The 20,784-nt window shown below is 37.3% G+C and overlaps 1 pseudogene; it reads left to right on the forward strand.

The window, feature by feature from the left end:
* Positions 1–5,545: 5,545 nt before the first annotated feature.
* On the forward strand, positions 5,546–9,173 carry LOC143409479 (homeodomain-interacting protein kinase 3 pseudogene; annotated as a pseudogene).
* The last annotated feature ends 11,611 nt before the right edge of the window (positions 9,174–20,784 follow it).

The following is a 20,784-nucleotide window of genomic DNA, read 5'->3' on the forward strand; positions in this document are numbered from 1 at the left end:
ATGAATGCTTGGAAATTAAGCTGTTCAGTTCCATTAACCATTGGTCAAGGAAGAAATTAAGATGTAAATTAGAAACATTGTGAACTACATGACAGTGAAAATTCCTTATATCCAACTTACAGAATGCAGTTAAGTGAGTACTTAATGAGGATTTTATAGTCTTGAGATATAGTAGGAGAAAAGGACTAAAAAACTGTGATCCAAATATCCATTTCAAAAATCTCAAAATTCTGCAGATTGAACACTAAGAAAATGGAAGAAAGAAAACAATAAAGGGAAGAGTTGAAAATTAATATTGTAGGGGAAAAAGATATAATGGAGAACATTTGTGAAGTTAAAAGTAGGTACTTCAATTAGACCAAGAGAAGCAATAAATTCTTAGAGAGTCTGAGAAAGAATAAGAGAAGAATAAATCACTAATATTGGGCAATAAGGGAACATTGATATCAACCTGTAGATTTATCCATATCTCTTTCCTCCTTGCTCACTTCCTCCCTCCCTCCCTCCCTCCTTCCCCTTCTGGCAGGATAAGGAGAACACAGGGCCTTTCTCCTCAAAGGCAAGCACTCTCTCATTGCCCCAGTCCTCAAATAAATCCTTAGAGAGTATCATCAATGATTTTATTCTAATAAATTTGAAAATTCAGAAGAAATGTGCACATAAAAATTATCAAAATTGACACAAATAATTAAAACATATAAGTAATTTTTATATCTTTTCAAGAAATTGAATGTGTAATTTTCCCCACAAAAGACCCTCAAGTTCAGATGGCAGTAAGGGTCAATAATTACAATGATTTAAAAAATAATAGTAACATTATAAAAAATCTGAGGAAGAATAAAGAAAGAAGAAATGCTTCTCAACTTATTTTATGAGACCAATATAATCTTTACAACAGTTTCAAAAGGAGACATTACAAAAAAATGAAATCACACAAAAATTGCAGGCTAATTTTTACAAATAAACACATGAAACTTCTAAACAAAATACTAGCAAATCTAATAAAATTATATACAAAGTCTAATACTTAACACTGTAGTTGAGTTTATTTTAGGAATGCAAGTTCAATTAAATATTCAAAAATCAACCAATGTGATTCACCACTTTGGAATGAAAGGGAAAAATTACATGTTAATCTCAAATAATGAAATAAAAGCATGATAAAATTCTGCATTTATAAATGTATTGGAATTGGTGAGTGCATCATCCTTCACATTGTCTAACATCTCTTTGTTGTATTTTGAATGACTTTCTCAGATCTATTTTCCAATTTATTTGCAATTTCTTTAGCAGGATCTGGTCTGCTGTTCCACCCTTCTATGTAATCATTTTATTTTAATGACTATCAACATTAAATGACTTGTTCATACTCTTCTGTTTTTCCCTAATGTCTTCTATTATTTCTTTTATTTTTAATACTTTGAATATATTTACTCTCTTTAAGATTAATTTATTATCATTTTGAATGTAAAAAAATTTCCATTTGTGTATTCAATGACTTTTTCTTCAAGGTAGCTTATTCATTTGTGATGTTTGTAATTTTTTATAAGGAATTATAAAAACAGTTGCTAAAATGGCTTATTTAAAAATCAAATTTGACCAAAATCTAGACAAAATAACATGGAAAATAAAAGCATGGAGTGAAATAATTCTAAGGCCTTTGTGATGAAGATAAAGAAAATGGTTAATTTTAGACTTTCTTAAATTTGGTTAAATTAAGTTTTAGTTACAAATTTGAGGGTAACCACCAAAAGAATATAAATAGAATATAATTTCAAATCCACCAAGGGAAAATAAAAAATTTAGAAAATACAATAAAATCAATAGAAAGAAGAAAATAAGAAAATGTGAGGGTACATAGTTAATATAAAACATTAAGCTAAGCATATCAGCACCCACAGTAGTACATACAGATAAAGTTCATTATCCATAGTTAGTCAGAAAAGATTTAAAGGAAAAAAATCCAGCATTGTAATACCAATGAATGAGATATTTAAACCAAAATCATAACTAAAGGCAGAAAAACAGGGCAAAAGAACTATTAATAAGTATACAATTAAAATAACTGTCTTAGTCATAAGATAGAATACTATACAGCAGCTAAAAGTAAATGATTGCTGTATGTCAATATGTGTACATCTCTACACTCATTGATCTATAGGTCTATTAGCAGAGTTTTTAAAAATAGCATTGAATAAAATGTGCATGAGTATATATCAGTATGGTAACATTTGTATGGTGGTTTAAAAAACACAAGGCAATACTAAATATTGTTCCTGGGTTTGTGGACTTGTAAAAGTTTAAAAATACAGAATTGCCAGATTAACACCAAATTCATGATAGTGTTTGCCTTTATAGAAGGAAAGAGGAAAGTAACAGGACGGGACAGAAAACAGAACAAAAAACAAAAATATTTCAACTTCAAAATGTTTTGTGTTTGCCAAAAAAGATAAGAGTGAAGAATATAATAATAAATACTTAACAAAGTAGTAATAATAAACAGTACCAAATATACCTATATTGTGCAAGCAAACACGCACACTATCCCACCTTCAAATGTAACCAAAGCTGTTCCCAGACAAATCTGATGCTTTAAATATGGTTTTAAATGCCTTACCAATGAACCAGGAAAAATGACAAATCAACTCTCTATGAGTAGCTGGAAACCAAAGCTGTCTTAGTCAGCTGTTTTCACTGCTCTGACTGAAAGACCTGCTCAGAACAACTGTCAAGAAGGAAGAGTTTATTTAGGGGCTCATGATTTCAGAGATCTGAGTCCATACACAGCTGGCTCCATTCCTTGGGGCTCCAGGTGGGGCTGAACATCATGGTGGAAGACTATGGTACAGGGCAGCAGCTCCCATAAGGATCAGGAAGCAGAGACTCCTCTAACCAGATACAAAATATACACTCCAAAGGCACGCGCCCCAATGCCCACTCCTCCAATCACATCTTCAGGCCTCCAGTTACCACCCAGTTAATCCCGTTGGGATTAGTTCACAGTTTGGGTCAAGCTGTCATAACCCAATCAGTTTTCCTCTGAACCTTCTTGCATTGTCTCACACATGAGCTTTGGGGACACCTCACATACAAACCATCACAAAAGCTAAGGAACACAAAGGAGCAGATGTATAAAAATAGAATTTACAGAATTTAATACTACTACTACTAATAATTTAATAATTTGCAAAGGAGAGAATAAATAACTCTAAGAGTTAGCAACGGTTAAAATTCATTGACTTCTCTTACCTCAGCCAAATGCCATACTGTACTACAGTTGTATGACCCTTTGGAGGGATTTAAATTTTACATGATTTGTAATCTCCAAAATTTTGGTTTGTTTCATTTTTTTAAAAGCCACTGACCTAATCTCTGCTCTCCACCTCTAAGCTGGAGGCACTCTTGGTCTTGATGGGACCAAGCCTTGGAAAACTGGCCTGACTCAGTGGAATTGCAGAACCTTTCTCTGGGATTTGGGAAAGCATCATGCTTTCTTTCTCCACAGCATCACACTCACAGAGTCATGCAAGGACAACCTCTGACACACAGATGAGCACAGAAGAGCCATCACTGCAGGTGCAAGATGCTTTCTTTCTTTTACAGAATAATTTATTGTAGTTGGGCACAATAGCTTTATTTATTTATTTTTATGTGGTGCTGAGGATGGAACCCAGGGCCTCACAGGTTCAAGGCAAGTGCTCTACCACTGAGCCACAGCCCCAGTCCACAAGATGCTTTCTTAATGAACTATTGCCTCTTTGCTGGGAACCCAGAGACCTGCTGTGTTTGCCACTTTTTAGTTGTTAGGCAATGTCTGAGGGCACCCGGGGATTCTATTCCATACTTACCCATCTCTGGAGCAGAAAGCAAGTGCTTTAACAGGTGTGTGTGTGTGTGTGTGTGTGTGTGTGTGTGTGTGTGTGTTTTCTTTGGGGACAGACAGAAGCCAAAGAAACCCCCAAAATTCTAAGTCACAGCTCTTCCTTCACTTATGTAAGGATTACAGAAGCAGGTGCACCGTGTTTGTTTCTTCTGGGTGTGAAATAAGGGCCTCCAAATTTTCATATTAACAATTCATTTATATTTCATTCATAAAACTGCATTGACCAAATCTCTGCTCACCACCCCTGTTTGGAAATGTCCTTCTTTGGCCTTGATGTCAGCCCAGTTAAACTGGGCAAATTAGAACACTTATATAGATTGGGGGCAGTGCGCATATTAGGGAAAATAGTATAGAGGCTCCTGAAAAAATTAAAAGTATAACTATCATGTAACTCCCTCCCAGGTATATATTCCAGTTGTGTGAGATCAGTATATCAAAGAGTTATCTGCATTCTCCTGCTATTTATAGCATTATTCACAATAGCTACAACATGGAATCAAACTAAGTGTCTATCGTTGATGGGTGGATAAAAACATATGGTATATACCTAGTGAAGGGTAACTACTGGAGACTAGGGCAGTGAAAATATCTGGAATTTGTTGGTTGAAGGACACAAGATTTCAGTGAATTAAGTTCATGGTAGCTATCACCATGGTGACTCTAAGAAAAATATAATGGAGATTTGAAAATTGCTGAGAATAGATTTTAAGTTCACACTACTAAAAAAAAAAAGGATGTGAAGTAATTCACATAATTTAACTTACCTTGATTTAGTCATTCCACTTTGTGTGTACACGTGTATGTGTGTGTATATACACATATACTCACATATGTATAACATCTTGCATACCATAAATATATATTCTTTCTTGTCAGTTAAAAATAAATAAAATGAAACTGATAAAATTCACAAGCAATCTCTCATCGTCTTGTGGACAGAATGAAAGCTGTTGTCTTGGCTATGCTATAAAATTACTCTCCAAGGCACCCGTGATGAACGTCTATGCCTGGCTATTTGATTCATATTAGCATGTGGATCTACTAAGTGAAGGGTCACAGCTGCATGGTATAGTTGAAGTCTATGGCAAACTGAAATCCTTGTTGGAAACATTCTGAATTCCTAGGAGTCAAAAAGGTCCAACAGGAGGTGGCGGCCGAGATCGGCAGGCGCAGAGGAGGGGCCCGAGGTTGGGGCGGCCTGCGGCAGCTGCCTTGGTGACAACTGCCGGCAGCGCGGCGCCCCGAGACCGAGCTGCGGGCCTCGCTGTCGCCGCCTCTCCGCTGTCTTCCTTTTCCTCCTCTCGCAGCCCTCGGGACTTCAGGAATGGGGCCCAACTGCCTTGGGCCCCGCATCCCGCGCCATTCGTAGGCCCAGTTGCCGGAGGTCGGCCGGCCGGCTTCTCACTCTCCCTGGCCCCAGTCTAGCTGTTCCCACCCCAGATCCCCGGGAAGGAAGATGAGGGAGACGGGCCCCGCGTTCAGCCAGAGCAGCAGCAGCAGCCGCGGTCGGGGGGAGGGTGTTTCGCGGTTTCCTCTCAGCCGCCAGGACAAGATGGCAGCAGCCGCGGAGAGGGGCTGAGCCCGGGCTGGGTGGTGCCGCTTGCTGAAGCGCCTGGCTCCCTGTTCCCGGCACGCCCCCGCGACCCACCCCGGACATGCTCAGGGCTGCGGCCGCCCAAAGAGGGGAGAGCGCGGGCCTCTAGGAAGGTATGGCCTCACAAGTCTTGGTCTACCCACCATATGTTTATCAAACTCAGTCAAGTGCCTTTTGTAGTGTGAAGAAACTCAAGGTAGAGCCAAGCAGTTGTGTTTCCAGGAAAGAAGCTATCCACGGACCTATGTGAATGGTAGGAACTTTGGAAATTCTCATCCTCCCACAAAGGGTAGTGCTTTTCAGTCAAAGATACCATTTAATAGACCCCGAGGACAGAACTTTTCATTGCAGACTAGTGTTGTTTTAAAAAATACTGCAGGTGCTACAAAGGATATAGCAGCTCAAGCTCAGCAAGCTGGAGCAGAGGCACCTCAGATTGGGGCGTGGCGAAACAGGTTACATTTCCTAGAAGGCCCCCAGCGATGTGGATTGAAGCGCAAGAGTGAGGAGTTGGATAATCACAGCAGCGCAATGCAGATTGTCGATGAATTGTCCATACTTCCTGCAATGTTGCAAACCAACATGGGAAATCCGGTGACAGTTGTGACAACGACCACAGGATCAAAACAAAATTGTACCACTGGAGAAGGTGACTATCAATTAGTACAGCATGAAGTCTTATGCTCCATGAAAAATACGTATGAAGTCCTTGATTTTCTTGGCCGAGGCACTTTTGGCCAGGTAGTTAAATACTGGAAAAGAGGGACAAATGAAATTGTAGCAATTAAAATTTTGAAGAATCACCCTTCTTATGCACGTCAAGGTCAAATAGAAGTGAGCATATTAGCAAGGCTCAGTACTGAAAATGCTGATGAATATAACTTTGTAAGAGCTTATGAATGCTTTCAGCACCGTAACCATACTTGCTTAGTCCTTGAGATGCTGGAACAAAATTTGTATGACTTTCTGAAACAAAATAAATTCAGTCCTCTGCCACTAAAAGTGATTCGGCCCATTCTTCAACAAGTGGCCACTGCACTGAAAAAATTGAAAAGTCTTGGTTTAATTCATGCTGACCTCAAACCAAAGAATATTATGTTGGTGGATCCTGTTCGGCAGCCATACAAGGTTAAAGTAATAGACTTTGGGTCAGCCAGTCATGTTTCAAAGACTGTTTGTTCAACGTATCTACAATCTCAGTACTACAGAGCTCCAGAGATAATATTGGGGTTGCCATTTTGTGAAGCCATAGACATGTGGTCATTGGGATGTGTGATTGCAGAATTATTCCTTGGATGGCCGCTCTATCTGGGAGCCTTGGAGTATGATCAGATTCGATATATTTCTCAGACTCAAGGTTTACCAGGAGAACAGTTATTAAATGTGGATACGAAGTCCACAAGATTTTTTTGCAGAGAAACAGATATGTCTCATTCTGGTTGGAGATTAAAGACACTGGAAGAACATGAAGCTGAGACAGGAATGAAGTCTAAAGAAGCCAGAAAGTACATATTCAACAGTCTAGATGACATAGTGTATGTGAACACAGTGATGGATTTGGAAGGAAGTCATCTTTTGGCTGAGAAAGCGGATAGAAGAGAATTTGTTAGCCTATTGAAGAAAATGTTGCTGATTGATGCAGATTTAAGAATTACTCCAGTTGAGACGCTGAACCATCCTTTTGTTAATATGAAACATCTTTTAGATTTTCCTCATAGCAACCATGTGAAGTCTTGTTTTCATATTATGGATATTTGTAAGTCCCACCCAAATTCATGTGACCCAAATCATCACAACAAAACTTCACTTTTAAGACCAGTTGCTTCAAGTGGCACGGCTACTCTGACAGCAAATTTTACTAAAATTGGAACATTAAGAAGTCAGGCATTAACCACGTCTGCTCACTCTGTTGTACACCACGGGATACCCCTGCAGGCGGGAACTGCACAGTTTGGTCGTGGTGATGCTTTTCAGCAGACACTGATTATCTGTCCCCCAGCTATTCAAGGTATTCCTGCAGCACATGGTAAACCCACCAGTTATTCAATAAGGGTGGACAATACAGTTCCACTTGTAACTCAGGCCCCAGCTGTGCAGCCTCTACAGATCCGACCAGGAGTTCTCTCTCAGACATGGTCTGGTAGAACACAGCAGATGCTGGTACCTGCCTGGCAGCAGGTAACACCCATGGCTCCTGCTACTGCTACACTAACTTCTGAGGGTGTGGCTGCTTCACAAAGGCTTGGAGACTGGGGGAAAATGATTTCACACAGCAATCATTACAACTCAGTGATGCCACAGCCTCTTCTAACAAATCAGATAACTTTATCAGCCCCTCAGCCAATTAGTGTGGGCATTGCACATGTTGTCTGGCCTCAGCCTGCCACTACCAAGAAAAATAAACTGTGTCAGAACAGGAGTAATTCATTGCAGAATACCAGTATCCCACATTCAGCATTTATTTCTCCAAAGATAATAAATGGAAAAGATGTTGAGGAAGTAAGTTGTGTAGAAACACAGGACAATCATAACTCAGAAGTAGAGGCAAGAGATTGCTGTGAAGCTTCTGTCAGACAGGACTCTGATTCATCAGTTTCAGAAAAGCAGCGGCAAACCATCATCATCGCCGATTCCCCGAGTCCTGCAGTGAGTGTGATCACTATCAGCAGTGACACTGATGAGGAAGAGACTTCACCAAGACATTCGCTCAGAGAATGTAAAGGTAATCTAGATTGTGAAGCTTGTCAGAGCACTTTGAATATTGATCGGATGTGTTCATTAAGTAGTCTTGATAGTACTCTGAGCACCAGCTCTTCAGGGCAGTCCAGCCCATCCCCTTGCAAGAGACCAAACAGTATGTCAGATGAAGAACAAGAAAGTGGTTGTGATACTGTTGATGGCTCTCCAACATCAGACTCTTCAGGGCATGACAGTCCATTTGCAGAGAGCAGTTTTGTGGAGGACACTCATCAAAACACAGACATGGCAACTTCTGCTGACATAGAAACCAAGCCAGCTGATTGTACTGTTGTGGTGCCACCAATGGCAATAGAAAATGGATTAAATGCCGATGAGCATATGGCAAACACAGATTCTACATGCCAGCCATTAATAAAAGGACGATCTGCCCCTGGAAGATTAAACCAGCCTTCCACAGTGGGTAATCGTCACCAAAAATTGACATCAGCATTCCAGCAGCAGCATTTGAACTTCAGCCAAGTTCAACACTTTGGATCTGGGCATCAAGAGTGGAATGGAAATTTTGGGCATCGAAGACAGCAAGCTTATATCCCTACTAGTGTTACCAGTAATCCATTCACTCTTTCTCATGGAAGTCCTAACCATACAGCAGTACATGCCCACCTGGCTGGAAATACGCACCTTGGAGGACAGCCTACTCTGCTTCCATACCCATCATCAGCTACCCTCAGTAGTGCTGCACCAGTGGCTCACCTCTTAGCCTCTCCATGTACCTCAATACCTATGTTACAGCATCCAACTTATAATATCTCCCATCCCAGTGGCATAGTTCACCAAGTCCCAGTGGGCATAAATCCCCGTCTGTTACCATCCCCAACCATTCATCAGACTCAATACAAACCAATCTTCCCACCACATTCTTACATTGCAGCATCACCTGCATATACTGGATTTCCATTGAGTCCAACAAAACTCAGTCAGTATCCATATATGTGAAAAAAAAGTATATTGAGTAAGCTCAATGATACAAACATATGATTAAAAATAAAAACATGGTATTTAATAAAAATTAGCCATGGCACAAGAAAATTATTTTTGAATCATGTAGACTTGGGTGCAATTTAAACAACTTTGAGCTTTAAAAAATCTCACTTTTAATGTGTTTTGCACATTTGGTATAACTTTGGTCATGTTATCTTCTTATGTAGTAACTCTAGACAGGTGACTTATGGGAGAAGAAGTCCAGTTTTGCTCCTGCTATTTTTTATAAAATTGCCTTCTAACTAGTGCAAGACACGTCCACATTTGGGAAGCCATTCTGTGTACAGACTTAGAGCAACAGATGCACATATGTCAGAATTACAGCATACAAGTGAATTGTATTATCTGTGTCTTAGTGTATAAATGTTGGGTCACTTAACCTGAGAAATTGAGCTATTGTTCTTTACATTTGCATGTGTCTTTTGCATGGGCAAAACATTGCCTAGACTTTGCTCTTAATGTTGTTCTAATAATCTCAGCTGCATTGTAAACCGTTCCCACACATAGTGCCTTAAATATTTGAGGTTGTTAATGTTATTACCTATCTATAAATGTTGAGGACTGCAGCACTTAAAATTCAGACCTACTCTTTAGTTTTCTTTTGATAGAGTAGTGTTCATTTTTGGTTTTGTGTGGTATGATTTCAGATAGTAGCTGTTTTTTTCCTTATTAAGGGGGCAGCATGTTTTCTATAGCTGAATTCTGCTGTCTGATTTTTCAGAATGATCTAGCTTCAAGAAAAGCAAGCAGTTAGTAGTGCTTAAGAAAAATTGATACAGTATCTAATGGATAGTTGATAACTGTCACAGCACAGCATTTTATATACTGTTAAGTGAAACTGCAATACAATCTAAGTTTATTTTGGATGTGTTTGCTGTATAATTGGACTTAATAAAATGTTTAGAGGTGCAGTAGGCATGACATTGAGTAGATAATGAAAGAAAATGCAAAATGCTCATTGATTCATGATGTGGTTTCATCTTAGCTTGGGCAAACCATGCAGTACTTAATAAATAGTAGCAGAATATTTACTATTGAAGCTTGAAAAGATGTGAGTTCTTTGTGTGCAATTTTCATTTATGCATGTGAGAGGGTTTTTGTTTTTTTTGGTTACTTTTTTATAGTATTTTTACATTGTAGTACTTGTTTTGCTTGTTGGTGGTGTTGCTTATTTAATACATTCCATCAGGGACAGAAATTACATGCTTTTTTTCCTAGGAAGTGTGTCTTGGGTCCCCTCCCCCCCTTTTCCCCCTTGGTGGTGATGGTGGTGATGTTTAAATGAAGTTGCTTTTACAGCACCAAAGACTTAATCATCCATTTCCTATATAAAAGGTAGCTACTTTTTGCATAGACCTCAAGTATATTGTAGTGTAGAGGTGGAATTTAAGGAAAGGTATTAAACTGAGGCTGTGTTTTAGCTTACAGACAAGTAATAAATTGTATCATTTATCTTGAATGTATCATAGATAAGCTGCTATATAATGATTGCCACTTCAGATAGCTGTGAAATTAGGTGATTAACTAGTTGTTATTTAGCCTTCTAATTTCTGTATAAGTCTAATTACATGAAATAGAAGTTGGGGTTTTGATTTTTTTACTTTGGTTTTCTGTTTGAAGTGTCATTGTAACTACTGTATTGTAAATGATGGAAAATAATTGCATATGTTATTTTGGGGTGTGTTATTTGCATCAGTATTTTATCTCTATTAATGTTTGTGTTCATCACTGCATATAAAAAACTTGGATGTATCAATGTAACTTAATTTTTTATTTTCATACTGGCATTGTAGACACTTGAGAAAGCTGTATCTTGCAGGCTTGACTTAACTTTTTTTCCTTAAAAATCTGCAATATAATCTTATAACATTTACTGGAATAAACAGTACAAAGCATTTGAGTGTAAAACTCTCCAAATGTTTTGGATTTACAGCGTTTGTTTAATAAATGAATTGCATACCATTAGGACAGCTCTAGGACAGCATTGATGATAAGCTAATAATGGATAAACTTTTCTTTACTCCATTAATACAAGCAGTGTTTTATTTAATAATCATCAATGAAATAAATGTGCCTGAAATTGATTTTAAAAATTACAGTATTAGATCATAAAATAAAAACCAGCAGTACATTTTTAGTCACACTGAAAATGAAGGACTTAATTTTCCCCACAAGTTTCAGTGTTTTTACTAATCAATTCTATGCATTTTATATATATATAATACACTTAAAAAGGAGTAGACTAAGATTAATTTAAAAGATTATTTACAGATGACATGTTTATGGAGTCACTATTTAAGTAAATTTGCTGCCCTCCACAGCCTTCTAATTTTATTTATATGGTCCAGCAGATTACTGGTATCTGCTCACTTCTTAGAAAAGAATCAATGCTGGCAACGGATGTTTCAGAAACACCAAGTGCAAAAGATTGATCATATCTCACAGGTACAAAACCAGTGCAGTTTTCTTTTTGTTCAGGGCTGTGTTTGCTACCCTGAAATGGTGTATATTCTGTTATTTAAGTTCCAAGGCCGAGGTAGTCTTGTTAACAATTGACTAAATGGTAAAGGTCGACATTTTCATACTACAGTAATAATATTGTTAAAGGCATATCGCATTTAACTCACACTACTCTTAATGCAATCATGGGCTTTTTAAAGTGTTTAAACTTTTCAAAATCCTGCTAAAGTCTAAATTTAGCATATTGACATGGAATCTGGATTTATACCCTATTTAAAACCATTTTTAACAGTTTTCTTTGGTTTAATGCTTTCTTAAATAAAACACTGCATGATTTCCAGGTTGCATATTTGCATACTATTTTAATTTGCAAATTATTTTTTTTATCAAATATCCTGATATTTAGTGTTTTTTTCTTTCAGGGTGTTTAATTAAACATTACTATGTTAGCAAAAACTTTTCATTTTTTAAATCTCTACTACTAATTTTAAACTTGGTTTGTGTTAAGTGAAAGTTAAATCATACACTGCAAGGTGTAGGAAGATTTGTTTTAATGAACCCAATGATATAGATTTGATTACCAAGTTTGAACTGTTAACTGTTTAACAATTTTAGACTTGTGGCTTTCTTTCTTTGATTTGTTTGTTTTTGCTTTGACTTCTATGCTACACTAGTTTGCCATGTAGCAATTGCACTGTGCAATATTACAATAAGGACTGGGAAAATTTTTATGGATGTAATGTCTATTACAGTTTGCGATAGTATTTCTCTCTAGTTCTCAGTGATTTAAATGTGACCAAGCCTTCTGTACTTTGTCACAAAAAGCGGGTTTTCCAGGTGACTATTTTGGTGAGTGTCAAAAATAAGAATTTATGATGTATTACTGTTGATTCACTTTGAATTAAAATATATATATTGCAAAAAAAACAAAAGGTCCAACAGAAGGACTTAGGTGTCTTAGGGGTCATAGTATTCCTCTGAGCTCCTTATTTGTCATTATTTTCCTTGTTTCTGTGGGTTTCTGCAGTTTTATATTCAGTTCATTAGATGGGGGTCTAATCTACAGTAGGTTTTCCAGCAAAAAAAGAATAAAATGCTGAAGATTTCCATGTTCTATGACTATTAATTTTCTGAAGATTACAATTTCTGTTAAAAGAGACTTAGATAAACATTCTCTCAAATCATTTGAATGATAGGTTTGTTTTATATTTGGTTTTAAAGAAGAGCATAAGGATCCAATAAAAGTGAAAATATATATAAATTTCCTATAAAAGAAATGTTGTAAACCCCATAGGCACCACCAAATCAATTTAGTTTTAAACCTCTGGCTCACAAGAAGAAAACCATAGGCATCAGTTTTTCTGAACTTCTCCATCCTGGGTTATACTACAGTTCTTAGCTCTTCTATAGGGTGAAGGTTGGGGGATGGGCATCTTGACTTTGCTCTTTCTGCCACATTCCTGTCCATTAGAATGTCTGCTGTGCACAAGGCCTTTTCAATACCAACAGGTTCCTCCTGTTCCTGTCATGTGCATAGCATAGAATCCTTTCTTGCTGAGGCTGCCTGCTGAAGACTGCTCAGCCATTTCCTCTTGCAGGTTTCAGAACATTCTTGTGGCCCCTGAGAACCAGGATGTAGGTCTCTTCCGTTCTAAGAGTTCACAGATCTCTGACTTCTCTTTCCATTGCCCTAGCTCAAGGGGACAGCAATATAATGGAAATCATTTCCATTGTGTCCATATTATCAAATGTTCTTTCTACCTTCTCAGCAAACTCCATAACCAATGAATTCTCCTAAATTTGGGCTTTTAAGAAACACTAGGCAGAACATTGGTCTATTTTTGCTAATTTCCCTATCCTAATACAGGATAAGTTAATATAAAAAAATAGAATTCCAGGCACATGATTGAGGTTCAAGTGGTCTCAAACCAGTTAGACCTTCATGCATTGACTGACAGTCAACACCAGAGTTCATACCATCCACAAACACACATCCAATCAAAAATTCTTCCTTATCCTGCTGGGTAGAAAAACTCAGTACAATCTGAGTTCATTAAAATGATGAACAGCTATTGTTGTTTTATGATAATATTATGAGTAAAATCACACTTCATTTCAGACTCTGGCACCTCAGGGATTTCCCAGTACCTCACTGCGACACTGCTTTCTAGAATTTGTATGCAGTTTGTATATTGGTGATGTCCTTGTTGGAGCATTAGCAAAGACTAACACAATAGAAAACACTATTCTATTCAAACATCCAGATTTGTGGTAAAAAATATATATATATTGAAAAATTGAACTGTATGACATGGTCTATGTTGTAGTTGACTCATGAAAGTTGTATTTATCAAAAATATTTTTTTAAGGAAGGACTCCAGCTTTTTTGGGATTACTTTCTTCCAAAAGGCAGGCATTCCTGAGCTGCCCTATCATTTACCAGGAAAAAAGTCATCCTGTGGAATTTAGCTTACCAGAATAAGAATTCTTTTAGGCTATTAAGCAGCTACTGATTTCAGAATTTCTGTTCTCACATCATGATGAATATAAGTAAGGCTGCTAAAAGACAATACTTATCTGACACAGTGTTACCAACACTCAACACAGATTATAGATGACATTGGGATGTTATTTACCCATCTCTCAGCAACCATGTCATTTAGGCACAGTTGGACAAATAAATGGTCACTATTATCTTAGAGAACAAACTATTAGCAACTACATGAGCATGGTTTATAAGTTTTGATATCACAAACTAGATTTCTAGTTTCTAGCTCAGCATGTAGGGAACTTGGAAAATGTCAATTTTATCCTGAAAATAAGGGAAAAAATATGAACAAAATGAAAATAAGCAATTCTTCTTGTATCCATCAGAAAATTGGGGTCATGTGGCAAACCCCTGCCCCAAATTGGACAGGCAGGGATGACAGAGAATCACAAGTTAGAAGAGCCAAAGTGCAGGAATCAAAGCTTCTAAAGAACTGGTACCAACACAGGAAGTTTTACCCTATGACTGACAGATTGCTGAGGATCTCTGTGGACAAGTTTGGGAGTTAAAAACTCCAGAGGAGCCCAGTCTTAGGGGAGCACCTATGCTTTAGTAAGTTTACCTCCAAGAGCCCTAACAGGGTAGGGGAAAAATCTGATAAAACACTTATGTTTCCAGCAGGAAAGGATAAAATTTGCCATTTAAATTCACCCAGAGCATCAACAAGGCCTGCTCTCAGAGAAATCATTTTACCTGAGTCTAAACAGCTGGGGTTTTACCAAAACCTAACTGACCTGGGAGAAGGGAAATATCTGACTCCAGTCCCCTCTAGCATTTCTCACTCACCTAAGGGGAAAAGGCTTGAAAAGAACTTGGGAAAATTACAGCTCAAGAACATGCTCATTAAAAACCACAGACCTAATAACAGGACACCATAGGAAAGTACCTTTCTCCCCACACCTTACCATTGCATCAATACAATCCATGGAAGACAACTAGGGAATACAACCCACAGAATTACAGGTCTTAGACTCCATCTAAGAAGAAACCTCTAGGGAAACAAAAAGAAAACAGAGAACAGATACAAGAATACCAAAGGAAATTTTGACCCATAATACCTACAAGTACATCAAAATGAAGCACAGCCTAACTCCAAGTCTGAGGAACATAAAAATTTCACAAGATACTTATTTACCCATGTTTCATTATTCAGTATATTATGTTTTGATCTCAACAAAAAGTTGTAAAGTATACTAAAGGTCAGAAAACATAGTTTGAAGAAACAGAGCAAGCATCAAAACCAGACACTCATCAGGGAGGTTGAACTTATTAGACTGAAAATTTAAAACAACTATGACTAATATGCAAGAATCTGTAATCAAGAAAGATTTTTAATGCATTTTCAGTGGATAACATGCAAGGACAGATAGGTGATTTAGGTGTAGTTGTGTATATTAAGAATCAAAAGGAGATCTAGAAATCAAAAACACTAGCAAGAGTAGAGAATTCCTATGATTGGCTCTTCAAAAAAAAAATGAGCACAACTGAAGAAATAATCTGTGAATTTGAAGAAATGTCAGTAGAACTTCTAAAATACACAGAGAAAAAGGAATGGAAAAGACAACAGAATATCCAAAAACCATGGACAAACTACAACATGTATAGCAAGTACATAATGGGAATCGTAGAAAGAGAGTAGAAGAAGGGACAGAATAAATATTTGAGGCAATCATGACTGAGGATTTCTCACTCACCTAAGGGGGAAAAGCTTGAAAAGTACTTGGGAAACTCACAGCTCAAGAATATGCTCATTAAAAATATGCTCAAGAATATGCTCATTAATTAATGACAGATACCAAACCAAAGATCAAGAAAATGCAGAGAATATCAAGAAAGATCAAAACCAAAATGTAGACCAGCACATATAGTATTCAAACTGGAGAAAAATCAAAGATACAGAAGAAATCTTGAAAGAAACTAGAGGGGAAAAATTCTACCTAAAGAATAGCAAAAGTAAGAATTACATTGGACTTCCCAGAAACCATTACTAAGAGAAGAGTGAAGTGTATTTAATGGTTGGGGGAAAAAAACCCATTTTAGAATTCTTTTTTTAGTTTATGTTTTATTGGTACATTGCAGTTTTACATAGTTATAGGGCTCATTTTTTCATACTCATAAATGCATACAACATCATTGGCTCCATTTCAATCCTCAGTATGTCCCCTTAACCTCCTCCTCCCTCCCCGATTGCCTTCCTCTACTTTCTTGACATTCCTCCTATTAATCTAGTTTTTAAAAATGGTATGAGATTATCTTTCAAAAGTAAAAGGAAATAAAAATTTTCTCACACAAAAATTGGGGAAATTTGCAGTCAGTAGATCTGGTTTGCAAAAAAAAATGTTAGAAGAAATTCTTCAGAAATAAGAAAAGTGATCTGTCAGAAATTTGAATCCTTCCTGTATTCCTATTATAGATACAATATATGAAGGTAAACTATATAACAAAACATAGAGACTATTGGCAGTCAGCAGAGTCATGAATAGTGATGGCAAGGTTTTCCTTTGTTCAAAATATTATTCACCTATCAATAATAAAGGTCATTCCTAATGATTTAATGACAGCATGACTTATTTATTCAACAAATAATTATTAGGCATAACATACTATATGTCAGAAAAGAGAATAACTACTACTTCTAAAATGAGTATACAATTTCATTAATATAGAGAAATGCTACCTTAACAATTAATAATACAGGAAGATTATACCACTTGAAGCAGTTGCTGTAAGTGGCATAGGCACAAAGTTAAGGGACATTTTCAGGGAAGAACCTGGCATTACCTAGAGGTGTCAGGAAAGGTTCAGCAGTGAACACAGTGTTACAGCTGAGATCTAAACGATAAGAGGAGTTTGCAAAGAGATGACAACAGTGTATGTGACTGTACGAAGAAGGATGGCAGGTACAGAGAATGCAAAGGGATTCAGCATCACTAGAATTCAGAAGGAGAAGAATAGGAAATGACTCTGGACCAGTGAGCCATCAGATGGGAAAGGCCTTGCATGCTGGCAACTGGACTCTTCTGTGTGGACTTGCTTCTGTTTACCTATGGGAAAAGTGGATTCACTGAAGAATAGTGGGTTCTGAAAACAAAAGCACTGAGTGATAATAACGGTCACTGTCACCAAGCCTCTATTCTAAACCATTTACCTAGGACAATGCATTGAAGTGCCACAACTCACAGCAAGGCCAGTGTGATTAGTCTTAGGTCCTGCAGCTAGCTGGCAGTGCTGGGTAGGATGTGATATAGACAGCTCGTGTTTACCCCTCTGATAGCTATGTGCAAGACAAAGGAGGTGGTGATAAACTAGGGCAATGGTCATGGCAATGAAGAAAAGGGACAGACAGTCCAAAAGTAGAACAGAAAGACTGATGAACAATTGAGTGTGTTGGGGCTCATGGAAGGTCTAAGAGGTCACTGAGGGTCCTGACTTGGGGAAATGGAGATGACAACTGCATTCCAAAACCACGGGGAGTGCTGCTGGGAGGGAGATGGTTTTGAAATTACTTTAACCACTCATCTATTCATTCACTTATCTCTTCAGTCAATAGTGACTGCCTCCCTACATTAGGCAATCTATTAAGTGTGGATAGACAATGTTGAATAAATCAGAAAAAAGTTCTCATATATCTTACTGTCTAAAATTAAATTCAATTTTCAGAAATGCTAGAACATCCATAGGCCATCAAGTTACACATGTCTACCCATAGAGAAGAATATAAAGCTAGATAGTTGGCAGAAATCACAGATTCCCAAGGAGAAGAGAGTTTCAAAGAGAACAACTACTAGAACAAAATGCCTCTAAGAGATATTTATAGCATGGGCCAATAGTGTCCCACTGGTGTTAGAGGAGGACTTAGGGACAAGCATGGATATGTCCTGGATATTGGTTCATTTGTACTGACTCTTCATCATTTCTTTATTAAGAATCTTCACCAGGTATTCTGATGTTGATCAACAGTAGGTCCTTGCATTTTAATGAGGTCTTGGGTCTTCATTATAGAAGCTCCCAGATGCTATTGGGCCAAAGGGTCTTGTTATGTTGGGCAACTTGATGAAGTGTACTTCCACAGTAATTTCTTCAAATAGGAAATCTTCAAAACATATTTGCTAGAGTCTTCTATTTAAAAATGTTTCTTCCTATTTCTCCTAACATGTGATAATAGCCAAAAAATATTGAAAGCAATATTTTTTCTTTGGATAGTTCACATATTGGGTTGAATTTTCATTCATAGTTAATCCCAACAATCATAAACTTGGTTATAATTCTTAATTAAAGATATGGTTGATTCAATTTGTCCACTATAAATAGTAGAATTTTGGCCTCCGGCATCAGTATGACATGCCCCTTGTCCAAGTACATTTTCACTTTCAGCAAAGCACAGAAAATATGGCCTGTTTCTGCTCTGCTGCATATGTGGCCTCAGCTGAAGACACTTAAATGGCTGGGTATGACTTGACAGCTGAAGGTCATAATCATTTGAGACTCTTTACATGTCTGGCAATTGGTCTAAGATAAATCAAAAGCAGGACTCAGCTGGGGCTGTCACCTAGAGCTCCTACATGTGACCATGTGACCTCCACATATGGCTTGAGTTTCCTCACACCATGGTGGCCTCAGGATAGCTGAACTTCTTACATGATGGTTCAGACACCATGAACAAGTGTTCCAACTAACAAGGTAGAAACTGAAGTGCCTAACCTCAGGGCCAGGGAGCATCACAAACTCACTTGAATCAAAAGGGGATATAGAATCAACATATTTATGGAAGCTCAACAAAGAATGTGTTTAGTAAACTTATCAGGGTTTTATGAGAATGAAATAAGAACAAAAATGATTAAGATTGACTCACTGTGTATTATGGTACAAGGATGGGATTGAACTTCAACTGGAAAGACTTGTGCTAGAGTCAGATTACCAAAGATCAGATGTTATGCAAAAAGCATATTATCTGGATTTGTTCATTCATTCAAAAAATATCAAGAATACCATGGTGGAAAAAAAAAAGATTTCTTGTTCTTATGAAGCTTAAACTCTTTTAGGCTGATGGAGAGTAAGGAAACAGATGCTAAAGAAGCAATAGAACACATGAGCATGATGGTTTAAGACACAGATGTACAACCAAAGGAAAATCAGGGAGGAACCCTGAGCATTTGATAGGAAGCTCCATGCTAGACCACGGGACCTGGTTTACCACAGTTACAGAGCATGGGAAGCGAGCTACTTAAGACCTCAAAAATCTCAGAGATGACACAGATTGAGTGCTTGACAAAATTTTTAAGAAGACAGAATGTAAATATATATATATAATTTAAGTTCAAATGTCAAACAAAACATCATATGTGAAGCTAAAGAAAGGAAATGGAGCCATGGGTCAGAAGCAATGTGTGTCAGCACAAACTGGAATAGGGTTGATGGGAAAGGTCAAGTGAAGGTGCTGTACTGCTTTTTTTGATCTTCACCTATTTATGGAGAATAGGGCTGATTCAAGAAATAGAGCTGGGCCTTACCATTAAATACAGCAGTCCAGAAATTAAGACACAGATGAGCTAAAAAGAAGTTATTTGCAAGGCAAATAATTGTCAAAGAATTGGTATCTAGAATATGTAAAAAAAAAAAAACTCCTTCAAATTAATTTCATGAAGTCAAACAACCTAGAGGAAAAATGGGCAAAGAACATGATCAGGAATATCACAGAAAAGAAAATCAATCTCACTATAATCAAGAAAATTCAAAATAAAACAGTAAAATAAAATGTACAACAAAGACTAAAAATAATAGTTGTGCACCATTTTTAAAGGTATTACCTGCCTCCAAACACACATACAAGATAATTTCAGTGTTTACAGTGATTAAACTAGATACATATTACCCACCTTGGCTAACTGTTGGAAACTGCGCAAGGCTAAAAACAAATTTAAAAAAATGTAAAAATGAACCATTTAGGCAGAGTTTTAAAATGAACAAACAATTACTACATAATGATTTGGATACTTTCACATATAATAAAACATGAATATAATGTGGTGGTGCCCACCTATAATCCCAGTGATTTGGGGTTAGAGGCCAGCCTCAGCAACTTAATGAGACCTATCTCAAAATAAAACATAAAAAGAGCTGGAGAATATGGCTTAGGGGTAAAGCACCCCTGGGTTCAGTCCCCAGTACCAACAACAAACAATCAAACAAACCCACATCATTTCAGGTTATACTGTGCAGAAAGGGGAGGAAATTCAATTGTGGGGAAGGAGAATTTCCTTTGCAGGCTTTCCATTTTCCTGCTCTGTCTTCTTTCTGACAAAGAATTAGGTCTAACACAAGGTGCTGAAATACAACTGGTGATCCTATAAAACTTTTTATATGCTTGGAATATTTTGCAATAAATTCTTTTATATAATAGAAACAAACATAAAAACTACACAGAACATTAACATTTAATCCTCCTTCATGGGGAACTGGGGAAGACACTTGTACAGATCTGGCCAGGGGAGATGTGTCTATCCTATATACTTTGGGTTGTGTTTTTCCTTTGGTACACTTTTCCTGACCCTAGTGAAG

Source organism: Callospermophilus lateralis, chromosome 11, assembly GCF_048772815.1.
Source record: "Callospermophilus lateralis isolate mCalLat2 chromosome 11, mCalLat2.hap1, whole genome shotgun sequence".
NCBI lineage: Eukaryota > Metazoa > Chordata > Mammalia > Rodentia > Sciuridae > Callospermophilus > Callospermophilus lateralis.